Source organism: Schistocerca gregaria, chromosome 1 (assembly GCF_023897955.1).
Source record: "Schistocerca gregaria isolate iqSchGreg1 chromosome 1, iqSchGreg1.2, whole genome shotgun sequence".
Lineage (NCBI taxonomy): Eukaryota > Metazoa > Arthropoda > Insecta > Orthoptera > Acrididae > Schistocerca > Schistocerca gregaria.
The window spans coordinates 313822360-313842750 of record NC_064920.1 but is presented as its reverse complement, the minus strand read 5'-3'; the positions used below and the strand labels follow the sequence as shown (position 1 = coordinate 313842750).

Sequence of the window (20391 nt, the reverse complement as noted above, 5' to 3'; positions counted from 1 at the left end):
GAAAAGTATCGTCAGAAAGCGGCACATTCACAGGGAAGCTAGCTCAGCTGCCAGACAGGTACATAATGCGTTCAAAAGTATGCTGACATCCTCAAAAACATACGTTTTTCATATTAGGTGCACTGTGTTGCCACATACTGCCAGGTACTCCATATCAGCGACTTCAGTAGTCATTAGACATCGTGAGAGAGCAGAATGGGGCGCTCCGCGGAACTCACGGACTTCCAACGTGTTCAGGTGATTGGGTGTCACTTGTGTCATACGTTTGTACGCAAGATTTATACACTCCTAAACACCCCTAGGTCCATTGTTTCCGATGTGATATTTAAGTGGAAGTTTGTAGGGACACGTACAGCACAAAAGTGTACAGGCCGACCTCGGCGGTTGACTGACAGAGACCGCCAACAGCTGAAGAGAGTCGTAATGTGCAATAGACAGACATCTACCCAGACCATCACACTGGAATTCCAAACTGCATCAGGATCCACTGCAAGTACTACAACACTTAGGTGGGAGGTAAGAAAAGTTGGATCTCAAAGTCGAGCGGCTGCTCATAAGCCACACATTAAGAGGGTAAATGCCAAACGACGTAAGAAGAGTAAACATTGGACGATTGAATAGTGAAAAACGTTGTGTGGAGTGATGAATCACGGTACACAATGTGGCGATCCGATGTCGGGGTGTGGGTACGGCGAATGCGCGGAAAAAGTTATCTGCCAGAGTGTGTAGTGGCAACAGTAAAATTCGGAGGCGGTGGTCGAGTATTTCATGGAGGGGGCTTGCACCCCTTGTTGTTTTGCATGGCACTATCACATCACAGGCCTACACTGATGTTTTAAGCACCTTCTTGCTTCCCACTGTTGAAAAGCAATTCGTGGATGGTGACTGCATCTTTCAATACGATCGAGCACCTGTTCATAATGCACGGCCTTTGGTGGAGTGGTTGCACGACAGTAATATCCCTGTAATGGACTGGCCTGCACAGAGTCCTGACCTGAATGGTAGAGAGCACCATTGGGATGTTTTGGAGCGCCGACTTCGTGCCAGGCCTCACTGACCGACATCGATACCTCTCCTCAGTGCAGCACTCCGTGAAGAATGGGCTCACATTCCCCAAAAACCTTCCAGCACCTGATTGAACATATGCCTGGTAGCTGTCATCAAAGCTAAGGGTGGGCCAACACCATATTGAATTCCAGCATTACCGATGGAGGGCGCCACTAACGAATAAGTCTTTTTCAGCCTGGTGTCCGGATACTTTTGATCACTACCCGTTTTTCCTTACACCTGTTTTTTTAAGATTTGAAACATCTTGCACGATTTTACATTGTCTAACTCTTTTTCTAGGTCGACAATCCTATGAACGCGTCTTGACTTTCGTTAAGTGTTGCTTCCATTCTCAATTGCAACGCCGTAACTGCCTCTCTAATGCCTTTGCCTTTGCTAAAGCTTAACAGTTATATAACAGATCTTCAGTTTTCTTTTTTATTATTCTGATTATTATTTTTATTACCAGCTCCCTTGCCATATTCAGGATTAGGGTGATGATTTTCTTTCGAAAATCTGATGGTATGTCTCCAGTCTCACAGATTCTACATCATATTAGTGGAGATTATTATGTCTCCTTCTTCTGTTTTGAAAGTGTTCCATACATGCAAAAATTGTAATATCATCCCTTATGTCAGATTCACAATAATTTTAAAAAAGAAGAAATAACACCTGCAGATTCAGGTGCATGGTATTTAAAGGTATGCCGAACAATGTTTCTCAGAATATATTCCATATTTATATCTAATAACGTGTGATATATAAGTGTGTCGATCTGTACAACTTGTCATTGTGATGTCTCCAATAAGTTGTTTGATGCAGCTCTCCACATTAATCTTGGCCATGCGGTTTTTTGATTTCAGTCAAAGTAAAAGATAGAAAAGACAAATGAGAATACTGCTTCACAATGATTTGCTGATATACAATGACATTTATCGACAATTCTTGACATTTTTCCTTTCTTCCTCTTCTTGTCATCTTCTATAAACGTGCGGTAGGAATAGCAAATAAAAATCCAAATGAGGCATGAGAAACCAAACTTGGTTTCAGAATTACATTAGACCATGGAAAATGTGGCAAGCAAAAGTTTATTAAATGTGGAATGCGGAAAACTGCTCCCATCAATAATTCTTTACTAGTAAATAATGGGAGGAGAAAAACAAGAAGATAAACATTAAAGTCATCGTATCACCAATCTTAAATCATATTCCTTATTTGTTAGCTGTAATCATACATCCCAAAATAAAAAGTATAACTTAAAAGCTAATGGTTAACTGTTAGTTTCACAGCGGAAAAAGAAGATTTTTGCATGCAGTTACAAAGGTGACTTGAAAATATTGGATGCGTCCGTTGTTGTCTGTAGATCTACAGGAAAGGTGAGGAACGCAAAATTGAATAAGATAAAATACACTCCTGGAAATGGAAAAAAGAACACATTGACACCGGTGTCAGACCCACCATACTTGCTCCGGACACTGCGAGAGGGCTGTACAAGCAATGATCACACGCACGGCACAGCGGACACACCAGGAACCGCGGTGTTGGTCGTCGAATGGCGCTAGCTGCGCAGCATTTGTGCACCGCCGCCGTCAGTGTCAGCCAGTTTGCCGTGGCATACGGAGCTCCATCGCAATCTTTAACACTGGTAGCATGGCGCGACAGCGTGGACGTGAACCGTATGTGCAGCTGACGGACTTTGAACGAGGGCGTATAGTGGGCATGCGGGAGGCCGGGTGGACGTACCGCCGAATTGCTCAACACGTGGGGCGTGAGGTCTCCACAGTACATCGATGTTGTCGCCAGTGGTCGGCGGAAGATGCACGTGCCCGTCGACCTGGGACCGGAGCGCAGCGACGCACGGATGCACGCCAAGACCGTAGGATCCTACGCAGTGCCGTAGGGGACCGCATCGCCACTTCCCAGCAAATTAGGGACACTGATGCGCCTGGGGTATCGGCAAGGACCATTCGCAACCGTCTCCATGAAGCTGGGATACGGTCCCGCTCACCGTTAGGCCGTCTTCCGCTCACGCCCCAACATCGTGCAGCCCGCCTCCAGTGGTGTCGCGACAGGCGTGAATGGAGGGACGAATGGAGACGTGTCGTCTTCAGCGATGAGAGTCGCTTCTGCCTTGGTGCCAATGATGGTCGTATGCGTGTTTGGCACCGTGCAGGTGAGCGCCACAATCAGGACTGCATACGACCGAGGCACACAGGGCCAACACCCGGCACCATGGTGTGGGGAGCGATCTCCTACACTGGCCGTACACCTCTTGTGATCGTCGAAGGGGTCACTGAATAGTGCACGGTACATCCAAACCGTCATCTACATCTACATCTACATGACTACTCTGCAATTCACATTTAAGTGCTTGGCAGAGGGTTCATCGAACCACAATCATACTATCACTCTACTATTCCACTCCCGAACAGCGAGCGGGAAAAACGAACACCTAAACCTTTCTGTTCGAGCTCTGATTTCTCTTATTTTATTTTGATGATCATTCCTACCTATGTAGGTTGGGCTCAACAAAATATTTTCGCATTCGGAAGAGAAAGTTGGTGACTGAAATTTCGTAAGAAGGTCTCGCCGCGACGAAAAACGTCTATGCTGTAATGACTTCCATCCCAACTCGCTTACCATATCTGCCACACTCTCTCCCCTATAACGCGATAATGCAAAACGAGCTGCCCTTTTTTGCACCCTTTCGATGTCCTCCGTCAATCCCACCTGGTAAGGATCCCACACCGCGCAGCAATATTCTAACAGAGGACGAACGAGTGTAGTGTAAGCTGTCTCTTTAGTGGACATGTTGCATCTTCTAAGTGTCCTGCCAATGAAACGCAACCTTTGGCTCGCCTTCCCGACAATATTATCTATGTGGTCCTTCCAACTGAAGTTGTTCGTAATTTTAACACCCAGGTACTTAGTTGAATTGACAGCCTTGAGAATTGTACTATTTATCGAGTAATCGAATTCCAACGGATTTCTTTTGGAACTCATGTGGATCATCTCACACTTTTCGTTATTTAGCGTCAACTGCCACCTGACACACCATACAGCAATCTTTTCTAAATCGCTTTGCGGCTGATACTGGTCTTCGGATGACCTTACTAGACGGTAAATTACAGCATCATCTGCGAACAGTCTAAGAGAACTGCTCAGATTGTCACCCAGGTCATTTATATAGATCAGGAACAGTAGAGGTCCCAGGACGCTTCCCTGGGGAACACCTGATATCACTTCAGTTTTACTCGATGATTTGCCGTCTATTACTACGAACTGCGACCTTCCTGACAGGAAATCACGAATCCAATCGCACAACTGAGACGATACCCCATAGCTCCGCAGCTTGATTAGAAGTCGCTTGTGAGGAACGGTGTCAAAAGCTTTCCGGAAATCTAGAAATACGGAATCAACTTGAGATCCCCTGTCGATAGCGGCCATTACTTCGTGCGAATAAAGAGCTAGCTGCGTTGCACAAGAGCGATGTTTTCTGAAGCCATGCTGATTACGTGTCAATAGATCGTTCCCTTCGAGGTGGTTCATAATGTTTGAATACAGTATATGCTCCAAAACCCTACTGCAAACCGACGTCAATGATATAGGTCTGTAGTTAAATGGATTACTCCTACTACCCTTCTTAAACACTGGTGCGACCTGCGCAATTTTCCAATCTGTAGGTACAGATCTATCGATGAGCGAGCGGTTGTATATGAGTGCTAAGTAGGGAGCTATAGTATCAGCGTAATCTGAAAGGAACCTAATCGGTATACAATCTGGACCTGAAGACTTGCCCGTATTAAGCGATTTGAGTTGCTTCGCAACCCCTAAGGTATCTACTTCTAAGAAACTCATGCTAGCAGATGTTCGTGTTTCAAATTCTGGAATATTCCATTCGTCTTCCCTGGTGAAGGAATTTCGGAAAACTGCGTTCAATAACTCCGCTTTAGCGGCACAGTCGTCGATAAAAGTACCATCGGCACTGCGCAGCGAAGGTATTGACTGCGTCTTGCCGCTTGTGTATTTTACATACGACCAGAATTTCTTCGGATTTTCTACCAAATTTCGAGACAATGTTTCGTTGTGGAACCTATTAAAGGCATCTCGCATCGAAGTACGTGCCAAATTTCGCGCGTCTGTAAATTTTAGCCCATCTTCGGGATTTCGCGTTCTTCTGAACTTCGCATGCTTTTTCCGTTGCCTCTGCAACAGCGTTCGGACCTTTTTTGTGTACCACGGGGGATCCGTTCCATCTCTTACCAATTTATGAGGTATGAATCTCTCAATTGCTGCTGCTACTATATCTTTGAATTTGAGCCACATCTCGTCTACATTTGCATAGTCAGTTCGGAAGGAATGGAAATTGTCTTTTAGGAAGGCTTCTAGTGGCACTTTATCCGCTTTTTTAAATAAAATTATTTTGCGTTTGTTTCTGATGGGTTTGGAAGAAATGGTATTGAGCCTAGCTACAATGACCTTGTGATCACTAATCCCTGTATCAGTCATGATGCTCTCTATCAGCTCTGGATTGTTTGTGGCCAAGAGGTCAAGTGTGTTTTCGCAACCATTTACAATTCGCGTGGGTTCGTGGACTAACTGCTCGAAATAATTTTCGGAGAATGCATTTAGGACAATCTCGGAAGACGTTTTCTGCCTACCACCGGTTTTGAACAAGTATTTTTGCCAACATACCGAGGGTAGGTTGAAGTCCCCACCAACTATAACCGTATGAGTGGGGTATTTATTTGTTACGAGACTCAAACTTTCTCTGAACTGTTCCGCAACTGTATCATCGGAGTCTGGGGGTCGGTAGAAGGAGCCAATTATTAACTTAATTCGGCTGTTAAGTATAACCTCCACCCACACCAATTCGCACGGAGTATCTACTTCGACTTCACTACAAGATAAACCACTACTGACAGACACAAACACTCCACCACCAATAATGCCTAATCTATCTTTCCTGAACACCGTCTGAGACTTCGTAAAAATTTCTGCAGAACTTATTTCAGGCTTTAGCCAGCTTTCTGTACCTATAACGATATCAGCTTCTGTGCTTTCTATTAGCGATTGAAGCTCAGGGACTTTTCCAGCGCAACTACAACAATTTACAACTATAATTCCGACTGTTCCTTGATCCAAACACGTCCTGTAATTGCCAAGCACCCTTTGACATTGCAGCCCATCCCGCACTTTCCCGAGGCCTTCTAACCTAAAAAACCGCCCAGTCCACGACACACAGCCTCCGCTACCCGTGTAGCCGCCAGCTGAGTGTAGTGAACTCCTGACCTATTCAGCGGAACCCTATGGCGCAAGTCAAGGAATCTGCAGTCAATACGGTCGCAAAACCGTCTGAGCCTCTGATTCAGACCCTCCACCCGGCTCTGCACCAAAGGTCCGCAGTCGGTTCTGTCAACGATGCTGCAGATGGTGAGCTCTGCCTTCATCTCGTAAGCAAGACCGGCAGCCTTCACCAAATCAGATAGCCGCTGGAATCCAGAGAGAATTTCCTCAGATCCAAAGCGACACACGTCATTAGTGCCGACATGTGCCACCACCTGCAGCTGGCTGCACCCTGTGCTCTTTATAGCATCCGGAAGGACCCTTTCCACATCAGGAATGACTCCTCCCGGAATGCACACGGAGTGCACACTGGATTTCTTCCCCTCCTTAGCCGCCGTATCCCTAAGGGGCCCCATTACGCGCCTAACATTGGAGCTCTCAACTACCAGTAAGCCCACCCTCTGCGATTGCCCCGACCTTGAAGGCTGAGAATGATCCTCTGAAACAGGGCAGGCAGCTGCATCTGGCTCATCCAGAGACAGTGCCTGAAACCTGCTTGTCAGACGCGCCGGGGAGGCTTTCTGATCAGCCTCCGGGGACGCCTTTCGCTGCCTGCCACGCCTTGGAACGACCTCCCATCGACCTCCCATCGTTCTACGATTCCTAGACCGGCAAGGGAACTTGCTGTTCCAACAGGATAATGCACGTCCGCATGTATCCCGTGCCACCCAACGTGCTCTAGAAGGTGTAAGTCAACTACCCTGGCCAGCAAGATCTCCGGATCTGTCCCCCATTGAGCATGTTTGGGACTGGATGAAGCGTCGTCTCACGCGGTCTGCACATCCAGCACGAACGCTGGTCCAACTGAGGCGCCAGGTGGAAATGGCATGGCAAGCCGTTCCACAGGACTACATCCAGCATCTCTACTATCGTCTCCATGGGAGAACAGCAGCCTGCATTGCTGCGAAAGGTGGATATACACTGTACTAGTGCCGACATTGTGCATGCTCTGTTGCCTGTGTCTATGTGCCTGTGGTTCTGTCAGTGTGATCATGTGATGTATCTGACCCCATGAATATGTCAATAAAGTTTCCCCTTCCTGGGACAATGAATTCACGGTGTTCTTATTTCAATTTCCAGGAGTGTAGTAATCAACTTTAGTGAGGAATGAGTAATTTACGGTGCATACCACAAAAGTTTATTACGATAAAACAAAACATTAAGAAAGAAAAATAGATAACACGGGAAAAGTAAGGTAGAGATATTGAAAACTTACCACATTGTTCAGTTTTATACAAAATGGTGGAGTAAGGGAAAATTTCAGAACAAAAATAAAAATGGAAAGCAGAACTACAAATCTATGGAATTTTGATGAACTTAAAGCAATTATAATTGAAAGAAAGGAAAATCTAGAGAAGGTTCAAAAATGACTCTGAACACTATGGGACTTAACAGCTGAGGTCATCAGTCCCCTAGAACTTAGAACTACTTAAACCTAACTTACCTAAGGACATCACACACATCCGTGCCCGAGGCAGGATTCGAACCTGCGACCGTAGCGGTCGCACGGTTCCCAACTATAACGCCTAGAACCGCTCGGCCACTTCGGCCGGCTTTAGAGAAGGAATTCAGAAGAATGGTTAATCTGGTTAATAAAGACATTAACTGAAGGATAAAGAAGGAAAGACAGAAATTACGAATGACGGTACGGGATGGGATAATAACGTAAAACACCAAAACAGGGAGAGAGGTAGTAGATGTAAAAGCATTTTGCTATTAAGAAAGACTTCGGCTGAAGGATAAAAAAGGAAAAACAGAAATTATGGATGACTTTTAAAGATGGGATAGTAGCGCGCAACACAAAAACAAGGAGAGAGGCAGTAGATGTAATCGCATTTTGCTACTCGTATTAATGAAAGACATAACAGGCGGCTATCAGAGTAAAAACACCAGAAAGAGCATAGTAGAGCTGTTGATGTAACCACACTTAAGTTAACAAAATCTGTTGGGGTCAAATACTAAGCTAGGTATAAAGGTGTTTCATAACATTCCGAATGTATCAGCAAAATAGCAAAATATCTTCTCTTAGAAGAAGAGCAAAGAAACGTTTGAAATGTTCATAAGAAGCATTAAAAACACTTACACGTTACAAATATAACGTTAACTGCGAGGGACGGAGAACACGACCCGGGCTGGCAGCGGCATACAGTATCCTTTTAGGTAAAAAAAAAAAAAATGGTGTTCGATGCATCTCCTTTTAGGGAAATACACTTCACTCAGTTTTTTTCCACTGTGTAGATTCCATCCCAGAACTCCAAAATAACCAAAGTCTGATGACGCAACCCAAGACATGAGTCAGAACGATAAGAAGCCATAAGGAAACACTACTAAATTTGAGTTTATGTTTACTGTTCCATCTTATCGCATAAAAATGTGTGTAAACCTAAATAATATCACACTGGCAGAGTTAAGGAGAGCCGACGGCTCACAGGCTTCTAGCTGCTTCTTGTAACACAGCTACAATTCACCGCCTCTTATCTTTCAGTTTTCTCATTTCTTCAGACTGAACTTACTTAAGCTTTAGTGGAAATTACTGAGCTTTTAAATTTATATTGTTAAATACAAATTCAGGGTGCAAGTACAACAGTGGAAATAACAAACACGTAGCTTTAAAACGGTCGTGTGCAAAAGCCATATCCGCGTGGGACAGCGGTAGAGGCTATTAAGCCAGTTGCCGTGCTGTTGGCAGAGTAGAAGCCAAGTACTGAGCACGCAAACTCTGAACCCAAAAACTGTAACCCTCTTAGTGAACGTTCCAAAGAGGAAAGCGAACACAATCCTGACAGACAGCTACATTTCATTATGATGGTACTGCAAGTCTGTGGGAGGTTAGTAAGCCGTTCAAATAAAAACTGCCCAACAGGATGGACATAATGAGTCTGCTGAGTACAAATTTTGCTGCTGCTGCCGGTGATCCGAGGTGAGATGGAGGGGGGGGGGAGGGGGGCAGTCACTTGAGGACAAGTCAAAATTAGAATATCAAAATCTTAAATGCTTATTTATTAAATAGCCTGTTTATATTCGTTTAAATATATACATTTAGTAAAAATACTGCTTTGCACTATTATGTATCATCTCTCGTGCACAAAGTGAATCAAATGAAAATACTGCTTTGACCGGCAATACGCACAGATGGGGTTAGTAACGGTCAGAGAAATCTTTATAGAATTAAGTTTAAGGAATAAATGTTACATGGTCGTAAACATCTAAAAATACAAATGTAAGAAACCAACTCTCAAATCGAGAAGAATGCGTGCAGAATCATATTTGTACTAAATACTATGGAATCTAAGGAATATGAAACTAACAAAAATAGTAGCATGGCGAAATCTGAATCAGTGACTGTTTCCTACTTACACTGCAATTGTCTATGCAAAAAAATCACACTTATAGTAGTCTAGTTCATCTCAATATTCCCATAAACAACAGATTGTAAACTAGTACCATATTTCGTCCTCCTTTCTATAATCTACACAAACTAGACAGTTTTCCCTGCCAATTTTAATGTTGTCGTCCGAATTATCATTGCGCAGACTGTCAGTGTCAGCCTCCGATGCAGTTCCTAAGACCTACTATTTTCTTGTGAACAACTGGTTTCCTCTTCTGTAAAGCACTCTTTTTCTCTTTCTCTTTGTCTACCTTTCGCGTCTACTTGGCCCTTTTTTCTTCAATATTTTCTTCATTGAGGTCTCAGTATTAGAGAGTGCTGCCGTTTCTGTCATTTTCTATTCCTCTGGGTGTTGCTAGCACCTCGAATTAGAGATATATCTGCAGATGGGTTTCTTTTGCTGTAAGCTGTTGCATCCTGAGTGTTATTTGAGTTGCTGGATGTTTCACCCAGAGGATCATTTCTTCCTTAAATCTTCCTCAAATTCGGCTCACGATAATTTCCTAACAGAAATGGTGGTATTCCTCTTCGGAAAACTCTCTCACTAACTTCAAACAGCCAGACGCACAACCGAGTTGAAATTATTAACTATTCTGTTCCTTTCTGAAAATTCATATGCAGCTGTTCTAAGATTTAGAGAATTTGTGACCCATTCTAGGGGCCTACTCCATTCCCTTCTTTATCCTCTCCTGGAGAGTGCATCTTGCAGCTGCTCTTGTGTTCACGTGGCCTTACTGGAAATTCTTTTACAATTTTTCGCCACCTAATTGAGAGTAAGATCAAAATTTTTATTATGTGGGTCAATGCTGGTCATGTTGGCCGCCGTAATCACCGCCTACAAGTCATTATATATATTTCAAATTAGTCGAAACATTGCAGTTCAGATTACAAATTACTCTGTCACATTGATCTCCTACATGTAGTAGAGTTATGTATGACAAGTGTTCTACAAAACTAGTAAGAACACTCACACTTACCTCAGTTAAATCACAACAGGTACAATTATGAGAAAATTGCTGAAACCTTTAAGAATTGTCTTGCTTCTAAGTGGCACCAGCAGACAATGGCTGACAGAGTTGAGTTAGTTCCTACTGTTGTTCTGTAGCTGGCAGCAGCAACCAGAGCGATTAAGAGCGAATTTTTTATTACGATATCAAGTGGATAGCATTGTCTGTATGACTGGGCTTTCCCCATCTCCCCTACATGCTCGTCGTCCTGATTTCGGACTATAACGGTATACAGATTCACTAATAGCTCAGACTCGTCTTTGCTAATGGAGAACATTCTGCCACGACTTCACTTATGGTCTTTCCTCGCCCAAATTCGACCAGCTGAGATCAAATTATTGTAGTATGTTAGGAAACGACATACAGGACAATTCCTAGACATCACAGTGTTGCGAGACATAGCTTACGAAGACGCTACAGTCCTGATGAACAGTGCGGGATACACAAAGTACATCGTTCGGCCCACTCTGTTGTCTTCTCTTTGACATCACAGAGATATTATGTCTAAGCGCACACTATTGGTCTACTCGCAAAGCGGGCACAGTCACAGAGCTACTGACGAGTGATCATGATGGAAACCCATCTCATATGGCATACTTTACCAGCAATATCACTCGAATAAGTACTTATCTCCAGACTTGTCCACCGCAGAGAGAATCGTTAAGGGAGCTCATCCAGTATGATATGTATAACCAGCAGTATCCTGTGACATTACTCATTGATAGCATCATTACGGAAGGGCGTCTAATAAGGATGTTCTGTTAGTGACTAGTACTGACCGAATAATAGCGACCTATCGAGTAAATCATTATCGGGGCTCATCTAGTCCTGGCAGTTAAAGAGAGAAAGAGAGAGATAGACTTATGTAGTAGTGTCGGCTGTGGGTGACCCTGAGAGTGCATGTGGTGTGCTATCATGTTTCTAATATACGTGGGAGAAAAACACAGCGCTGGCACATTTTAAGGGTATTGTTTTATACAGGAAATTTGGTTTTGGTAATATTTTGGATGTCACCCGGAAAAGTGAAGCTTCAATAGTACCTGAGTAATAGCGGGCAATATCTCTGCCAAATAGGTCGCACTGCAAGAGACTGTTAGTAGAGCCTTTGCTTGTGAGTGGAGTGCAGTATTGGAGAGAGAGAGAAGAGGATTCGAGTTGCATTTTGTGATGATGTGTTTAGGCCGTGCTATGTGCCAGCAATAATTTTCTTATATTATTTTTCATTTATGGAGAGATATCGGGAAATTTCATTCAGTAGACTTCAAAAGGTACTATATTAGCGCATTTTTCGAGACATCAAAGCATAATACCTAATTTGGTCAGGTATTTAGAACTGCAGAGTTTTATGATAATATAACAATGTGTGATTTACTGACTGTTCTTCAAAGATGGATAGCATATGTGTTTGTAATAAAGTAAAGGGAATTTGTTCAGGTTTTTCCTTATTCATGTAAATTATATTTTTAATATTTCAAGTGTTAAAGTATCTTATCTTAGTGATGTAAAGTTTTGTTAATACAGTTACTTTATTGTTTTTCCATCAATCAGCATTCGTCTCTTTATTTCAAGTTTCACGTATATAATTTGCTTTCCCAAGGTTCTCAGTAACAGAATTTCAATTGACAATAATCATTGCAGTAATGAGATTTATTAGCAAAGAAATTTTTTGGATGTGTACAGTTTCACGCACGCATTGCATATTGCGTTGCTGGTCGTTTGAATTTTTATTTTTTAACTAGCATAGCAGCAGCTGCTGCAGTAGTTTGGAGATAGCAGCACTACAACATTTATTCATTGCGCAAACAGGTAGACCATTTATTGTTTACGTGTGATACAATTAACATTTCAAAAGTGACACATTTTACACGTAGGGCATTTTTGGTATTTATTTATATTTCATATTTTTCTCGCAGTCAGATTGCTTGCGTTATTGCTATCAGGACAGTTTAATTTAACAAAACAGACTGTACTCTCGTCACGAGCATTGCAGTATATAGCTTGTTGTCGCACTTCTGATTAGCTTTTGCATTGCTGATCACTTTTCACGAATTACGAGATTAATTACTAGCTTAAATAACAATTTAACTGTTTCTTTATCACGAGTTTAACTTCACATTACTACACAGACAAAATACCAGTAAATATAACTATGCATTACCATACAACAGTTTGCGGCAGAACTTGACGAGAAGAAGGAATCAGTTGGCAGGACATGTCCTGAGGCATCAAGGGATCACAAATTTAGCACTGGAGGGCAGCGTGGAGGGTAAAAATCGTAGAGGGAGATCAAGAGGTGAATACACTAAGCAGATTCAGAAGGATGTATGTTGCAGTAAGTACTGGGAGATGAAGAAGCTTGCACAGGATAGAGAAGCATGGAGAGCTGCATCAAACCAGTCTCAGGACTGAAAACCACCACAACAACAACAACAACCATACAACAACAAAAATTAATTAGCCACTTTCAACATAGCTTCTTGTGCAGCTCAAGGGATCCATTGCACTTAAAGCCCCATTCGGCAGAGGGATCACCACCTACAGCGCCCACGCCGTCGTTTCGTGATATGTTGTGGATAGGTTTGGAATTTATGCAGGACATTGGCGCACAGGCTGGTGATTACGGAGTCTGCATAACCACCATCCCTTCTGCTACTCTTCCTGGCCAAATACTGGTGGTGAAAGCTTTTCCCCCGCCATATTTAGAACCGGCTGCCTCTGTGTCGAGCACCACCGCATGGATATGTGTGAGCGACCTCGGCCATGTAGTTGAATAGCGGAACTAGCGATATCCCTCGACTAATTTCGACATCGTCAGACCCATTCCTTATCGGGTAAAACGTAACTGTAGCTAGTTATTCTCCTTTTCATTACCAGCAATCTGTTTCCTATGCATCATAGACTGTTTTTGATCATTCTGTCTTCGAAGGGATCGATGACCACACAACAACAATCATCACCACCATCATGTCGCTACCGAAGATGACATTCGTCACCATCAGGATGGTCTGCATTCTCGCTTGCAGTATGTGCACAACATACTATAATGCGCAAATGAAACTTTATCCACGTTGAAGCATACCTTCAAGTTATTAATGCTATCTCTCTGACTGATTAAAGCCGTGTCCTGCAGCTGGACTCACTGTGCTGCGGAGAACACATGAAAAACTCTGGTCGAGTTTTGATTCCCAGTTCGACACAGTTTGAATCTATCAGTGATTACCACGACAGCAACAAAACTATCGAAAACTGAAATGTTCATTGTATATTAAATAGGTAAGAACTTCAATAAGGAAAAAAAATATTATAGTTAAACAGAGAAACCAGACCTAGCACGACAAACATAAAATAAAACTGGGCAATTTCATGACTGAGGTACTACTTTGTGACAAGCTTTATCTTCTTATTCACTGTAGGTCGCGGTAACATTCAACAGATAGCTCTGCTACGGTCTGTTCTTCCATAGTGCTGCCAGTAGAGATGGTAACTAAAAGCAAATGAACACATTTGAGCTGGTCACAAGGCCATTACGTTTATAGGTGAAAAACATGTTTGTGGATTTCTCGGACACTTTCTTCTGCTGCCGAAAACTTTGAAGCGCTCCCTGAGTCTCTATTAGAGTTAAATTTTATTATAATTTCGTTCAGCCATTGTGGCCGAGCGGTTCTAGGCGCTTCAGTCTGCAACCGCGTGACCGCTACGGTCGCAGGTTCGAATTCTGCCTCGGGCATGGATGTGTGTGATGTCCTTAGGTTAGTTAGGTTTAAGTAGTTCTAAGTTCTAAGGAACTCATCACCTCAGATGTTATGTCCCATAGTGATCAGAACCAGTTGAACCATTTGTTCAGCCACTGGAGAGCGAAGCAAGCAAATGCCTTAAGTTATAGGGGTAACTTCGTGACAGCACATCAAGCCTCGTTAGTGAAATTAGGGAAAGTTTTGAATGGTTTCGTAGAAAACTTAAAGGTTTATTTTTCAATGTATGTTCAAGATACATTTGATCAAAATATTGTATTAAATGTCAGTCAAAATGGCTCTGAGCACTATGGGATTTAACATCTGGGGTCATCAGTCCCCTAGCACTTAGAACTACTTAAACCTAACTAACCTAAGGACATCACACACATCCATGCCCGAGGCAGGATTCGAACCTGCGGCCGTAGCGGTCGCGCGGTTCCAGACTGAAGCGCCTAGAACCGCTCGGCCACAACGGCAGGCTAAATGTCAGTAGCTTGTATTTTCTCATACTTCTGAACTTGGAAGAAAGTGCCTAATAATATGAACTAATTACGTTACTTGGGGGATATTCTGTTAAATGTAAGTGTTGTGATGTGTGTCGTTTTTTCATGTAGTTCCACTGAAGTGATACGTAAATCAGTGTGTAATTTTTTTTATTATCTTGTTTAATGCAGTTGAGGATTTTAATGGTGACAAGCCTATAATCATTTGGATTTTAAGAAAATTTTAAAAATAAACCTCACCATATTTTCAAAATTTGTGACGTATGTTTTTCTGCAAGTAGATGAAACACTGGATAAATTTCTAACGAACTCATAACTGTGTGTTGTAAAGGAACGCTAGATCAGCTTATCCTTGTGGTAGATTAATTTAAATCTACTTTCCCTGTTTTAGACTTCATGTCACGATCTTGTCCTGAGTTGTGGGGCTATGGGAAGGGGGACGGGGGACGTTGTGACAATTAATGTTCCAAATCTAAATATCTCACTGCACATTAAAAACTGTATTTCCATCGAAATTAAACAATAAAATTTAGAAAATGCCCTTTGCATGGAAATTAAATTTCGCAATACATGCTTATTTTAAAAGATTACGTTACAAAAATTGTTAAATGTGTAATACAGTTTCCCAGTTTTAGGGTACGACAGTCACGTCTCACATTGCTAAGCAGAAACAAAGAAACAAGTCGTTGTCCCGCCGCTTTATAATAGCTGGTATTGGTAACACTAGCAGCAGAAAAACAGTAGCCAAGGACGCATAGCAGAGGAAAAACTCAGCCGGCCGTCTGTGCTATCAGCAGCTGCTGGGTCGCGATGACCTCAGACCATCACAAGAAGCACGCGCTTCGCTGCCTTCTGCGCGACTTACTTTGCAGTGGCGGTGGCGGTAGCGGAGACGGAGGCTCAGACGGGAGCAGGCGAGGTAGCCAGGAGCTTCCTGGAGACAATCGCGGAGGCCGTCGATGGCAAAGTGTGGCGCAGCGAGAGCTGAGCCCTCCCGCTTGAGCGAGTACGAGCACTAACTGTAAAGGGGGCAGCAACGTCGCTCACCAATCACACTGTTAAACGCTTCTCCAGGCTACTTCCCGATAACGTCATGCACTGGGCCGTCCTTTTTAGCGTCCGCGGTGCCTGCGTTCCGACTTTCCGCTTCGGCGCTCAGACTCGTCGAAACTTCCGTGTGCGTCCGCCTCTGTCACTACTGTCAGGGCACCCAGACGACGCTGCAGAGCGCGAGTCTACATCTACATACATATTCCGCAATCCACCATACGGTGCGTGGCGGAGGGGACCACAACTAGCATCTTCTCTCCCTGTTCCACTCCCAAACAGAACGAGGGAAAAATGACTGCCTATATGCCTCCGTACAAGCCCTAATCTCTCTTATTTTATCTTTGTGGTCTTTCCGCGAAATATAAGTTGGCGGCAGTAAAATTGCACTGCAGTCAGCCTCAAATGCTGGTTCTCTAAATTTCCTCAGCAGCGATTCACGAACAGAACGTCTCCTTTCCTCCAGAGACTCCCACCCGAGTTCCTGAAGCATTTTCGTAACACTCACGCGATGATCAAACCTACCAGTAACAAATCTAGCAGCCCGCCTCTGAATTGCTTCTATGTCCTCCCTCAATCCGATCTGATAGGGATCCCAGACGCTCGAGCAGTACTCAAGAATAGGTCGTATTAGTGTTTTATAAGCGGTCTCCTTTATAGATCAACCACATCTTCACAAAATTCTACCAATTAACCGAAGACGACTATCCGCCTTCCCCACAACTGCCATTACATGCTTGTCCCACTTCATATCGCTCTGCAATGTTACGCCCAAATATTTAATCGACGTGATGTGTCAAGCGCTACACTACTAATGGAGTATTCAAACATTACGGGATTCTTTTTCCTATTCATCTGCATTGATTTACATTTATCTATATTTAGAGTTAGCTGCCATTCCTTACACCAATCACGAATCCCGTCCAGTCATCTTGTATCCTCCTACAGTCACTCAACGACGACACCTTCCCGTACACCACATCATCATCAGCAAACAGCCGCACATTGCTATCCACCCTATCCAAAAGATCATTTATGTAGGTATAAAACAACAGCGGACCTACCAAACTTCAAAAAATGGATCAAATGGCTCTGAGCACTATGGGACATTTGAGGTCATCAGTCCCCTAGACTTATAACTACTTAAACCTAACTAACCCAAGGGCATCACACACATCCACGCCCGAGGCAAGATTCGAACCTGCGACCGTAGCAGCAGCGCGGTTCCGGACTGAAGCGCCTAGAACCGCTCGGCCACACCGGCCGGCTGTCACAAAGTCCCCCCTGTCCCTTCCCCTAGCCTCACAGCTAAGGACAAGATTGTGACATGAAGTCTAAAACAGGGAAATAGATTTAAATTAATCTGCCACAAGGATGAGCTGATCCAGCGTTTTTTTACGACACGCATTTATGAGTTCGTTAGAAATTGCCGCCGGCCGGAGAGGCCGTGCGGTTCTAGGCGCTGCACTCTGGAACCGAGCGACCGCTACGGTCGCAGGTTCGAATCCTTCCTCGGGCATGGATGTGTGTTATGTCCTTAGGTTATTTAGGTTTAATTAGTTCTAAGTTCTAGGCGACTTATGACCTCAGAAGTTAAGTCGCATAGTGCTGAGAGCCATTTGAACCATTTTTTTAGAAATTGCCCAGTTTTATTTGTTTCATCTACTCACGGAAAAACATACGTCACAAATTTTGACCATTTGGTGCGATTTTTTTTTAAATCTGTGGCACTCCAGATGATACCCTCACCTCCGATGAACACTCATCATCGAGGACAACGTGCTGGGTTCTATTACTTAAGAAGTCTTCGAGCCACTCGCATATTTGTGAACCAATCCCATATGCTCGTACCTTAGTTAGATACACTGACTTGACAAAAGCCATGTGCTCGCAATATGCACATATACAGATGGCGGTAGCATCGCGTACTCAAGGTGTAAAAAGGCAGTGTATTGGCGGAGCTGTCGTTTGTACTCAGGTGATTCAGGTGAATAGGTGTCCGACGTGATTATTACCGATGGCGTTTAACAGAAGGGATGGTAGTTAGATCTAGACGCGTGGGACGTTCCGTCTCGGAAATCGTCACGGAATTCAATGTCGAGACATCCACAGTGCCAAGAGTTGCCGAGAATACCAAATTTTAGGCGTTGCCTCTCACCACAGACAACGAAGTGGCCGCTGGCCTTCACTTAACGATCGAGAGTGCGGCGTTTGCGTAGACCTGTCAGTGCCAACAGACTAGCGACTGTGCGTGAAATAACCACGGAAATCATTGTGGGAGGTACAACGAACGTATCCGTTACACCAATGAGGCGAAATCTGGCGTTAATGGTCTATGACAGCAAATTACGACGCGAGTGCCTTTGCTAACAGCACGACATCGCCTGTAGCGCCTCTCCCGGAATCGTGACCATATCTGCTGGACCCTAGACTACTGGAAAACCGTGGTCTGGTCAGATGAGTCTCGATTGCAGTCGATAAGGGCTAGTAGTGGGGTTCGAGTAGGCGCAGACCCCACGAAGCCATGGACTCAAGGTGTCAACAAGACACTGTGCAAGCTGATGGCATCTCCACAATAGAGTGGGCTGTAATTACCAGGAATGAACTGGGTACTCTAGTCCAACTGAACCAGACATTGACGGGAAATGGTTATGTTCAGCTACTTGGAGACCATTTGCAGCCATTCATGGAATTTTTATGGATGACAATGCAATGTGGCACCGGGCCACAATTGTTCACATTTGTTTGAAGGACATCTGGACATTGCTAGCGAATGACTCGAACACCCAGATCGCCATACACGGGAATTAATCGGAAGGTCACTTTGTGCACAAAATCCTGCACCGGTAACACTTCCGCAGTTACGAACGGCTATAGAGACATCATGGCTGAATATTTCAGGAGGGTACTTCCAACGACTTGTTGAGTCCATGTCACGTCGAGTTGCTGCACTACACTGGACAAAATGTCAGACCCGGTAATAACAACTTAAACTGGAACACAAAGGAAATGTTGTGAGGATGGCTAACCAAAGACTGCGTATTATTGGCAAGACACTTATAAAATGTAACAGACCTACTAACGAGACTGCCTACACTACGCTTGACCGTCCTCTTTTAGAATACTACTGCACCGTGTGGGATCCTTACCAGATAGGACTGACGGAGTACATCGAAAAAGTTCAAAAAAGGTTGCACGTTTTGGATTATCGCGAAATATGGGCGAGAGTGTCACAGAAATGCTACAGCATTTGGGCTGGACATCATTAAAAGAAAGGCCTTTTTTGTTGCAACGGAGTCTTCTCACGAAATTCCAATCACCAACTTTCTTCTCCGAATGCGAAAATATTTTGTTGACACCGACCTACATAGGGAGGAACGATCACCACGATCAAATGAGGGAAATCAGAGCTCGTACGGAAATATTACCACACGCTTTACGAGATTGGAATAATAGAGAATTGTGAAAGTGGTTCGATGAACCCTCTGCCAGGCACTTAAATGTGATTTCCAGAGTATCCATGTAGATGTAGATGAAGTGGTATTCCTCAGAATAAATTCTTTGTTTATTTGCAGGTATACGCTGAAATCTTCGCCCCATTGTACCGTTGCACGTCGACAGAGGAGACTAAAGAAACTTTATCCATGTGTCCCGCCATTTGTTTTGGCTCCTCTGTCGGTGTGCTACGATACTGGAGCGGGGATTTCAATGTGCACCAGCACTGCAGATACGTAATTGCAAACAGACTAATAATTTATTACGTAACTTTACTTTTTGGAGGAGTCGACAAAACTTTCACTAGTCTGCGTCATGAGCTGCAAACCCGAGACGAGCCGCAAATCGAAGGAAATAAAAGAAAATGTGTCCACGACGCTGTACAAGGCGAGGTCCTCGCGCTCTCTCCCCCGAATTCGTTTCCCATGCCGGGCTGAAATCAATCGCAGGCCCGCCAGTTGCCCGCCCATGTCATACGTGAATGGAGATAGAAAGTTGCTGTAGAAACTTTAATGTACCCACGCAAACTAAAAGTTTCCCTTTTCGTCAATAGCAACCGGTGACAAGCAAAGGTCGGTAGAGGTCTCCCTGAAGCAGCTAAATCTAGTTGCTGCATTGTGACAGCATGAACACATTGTTGGGCCCATGGTTTTGCTACTCATAAACTGTACCAGATTGCCTCACAAAATGGCTACCATTCTTCCATAGTTGATAAGGTTCTTCAAAACAAAGGCAACGTACTTACTGAGGATGTGTCAGAATAAATAAAATTCGTCTCGTTTCCTTTTTTTGGGAGGGGGGGGGGGGGTCGTTTCTTATAAACA

At 43.8% G+C, this 20391-nt stretch overlaps 1 protein-coding gene across 4 annotated transcripts in view; it reads right to left on the bottom strand.

Annotated features, from left to right (window-relative positions):
* LOC126343256 (uncharacterized) overlaps positions 1-16186 on the bottom strand; it is a 78901-nt gene extending 62715 nt beyond the window's left edge. Inside the window, exons 1-2 of one of the 4 annotated variants that reach the window (XM_050001927.1) lie at positions 10759-10846; positions 8477-8645 (exon numbers count right to left, since the gene is read on the bottom strand). The gene's annotated coding sequence lies outside the window, so the exon portion shown is untranslated. Of the gene's footprint in view, positions 1-8476; positions 8646-10758; positions 10847-15890 lie in introns of those variants that run through there. The other 3 variants (XM_050001923.1, XM_050001926.1, XM_050001924.1) reach the window with 3 other exon arrangements.
* Positions 16187-20391: the final 4205 nt, after the last annotated feature.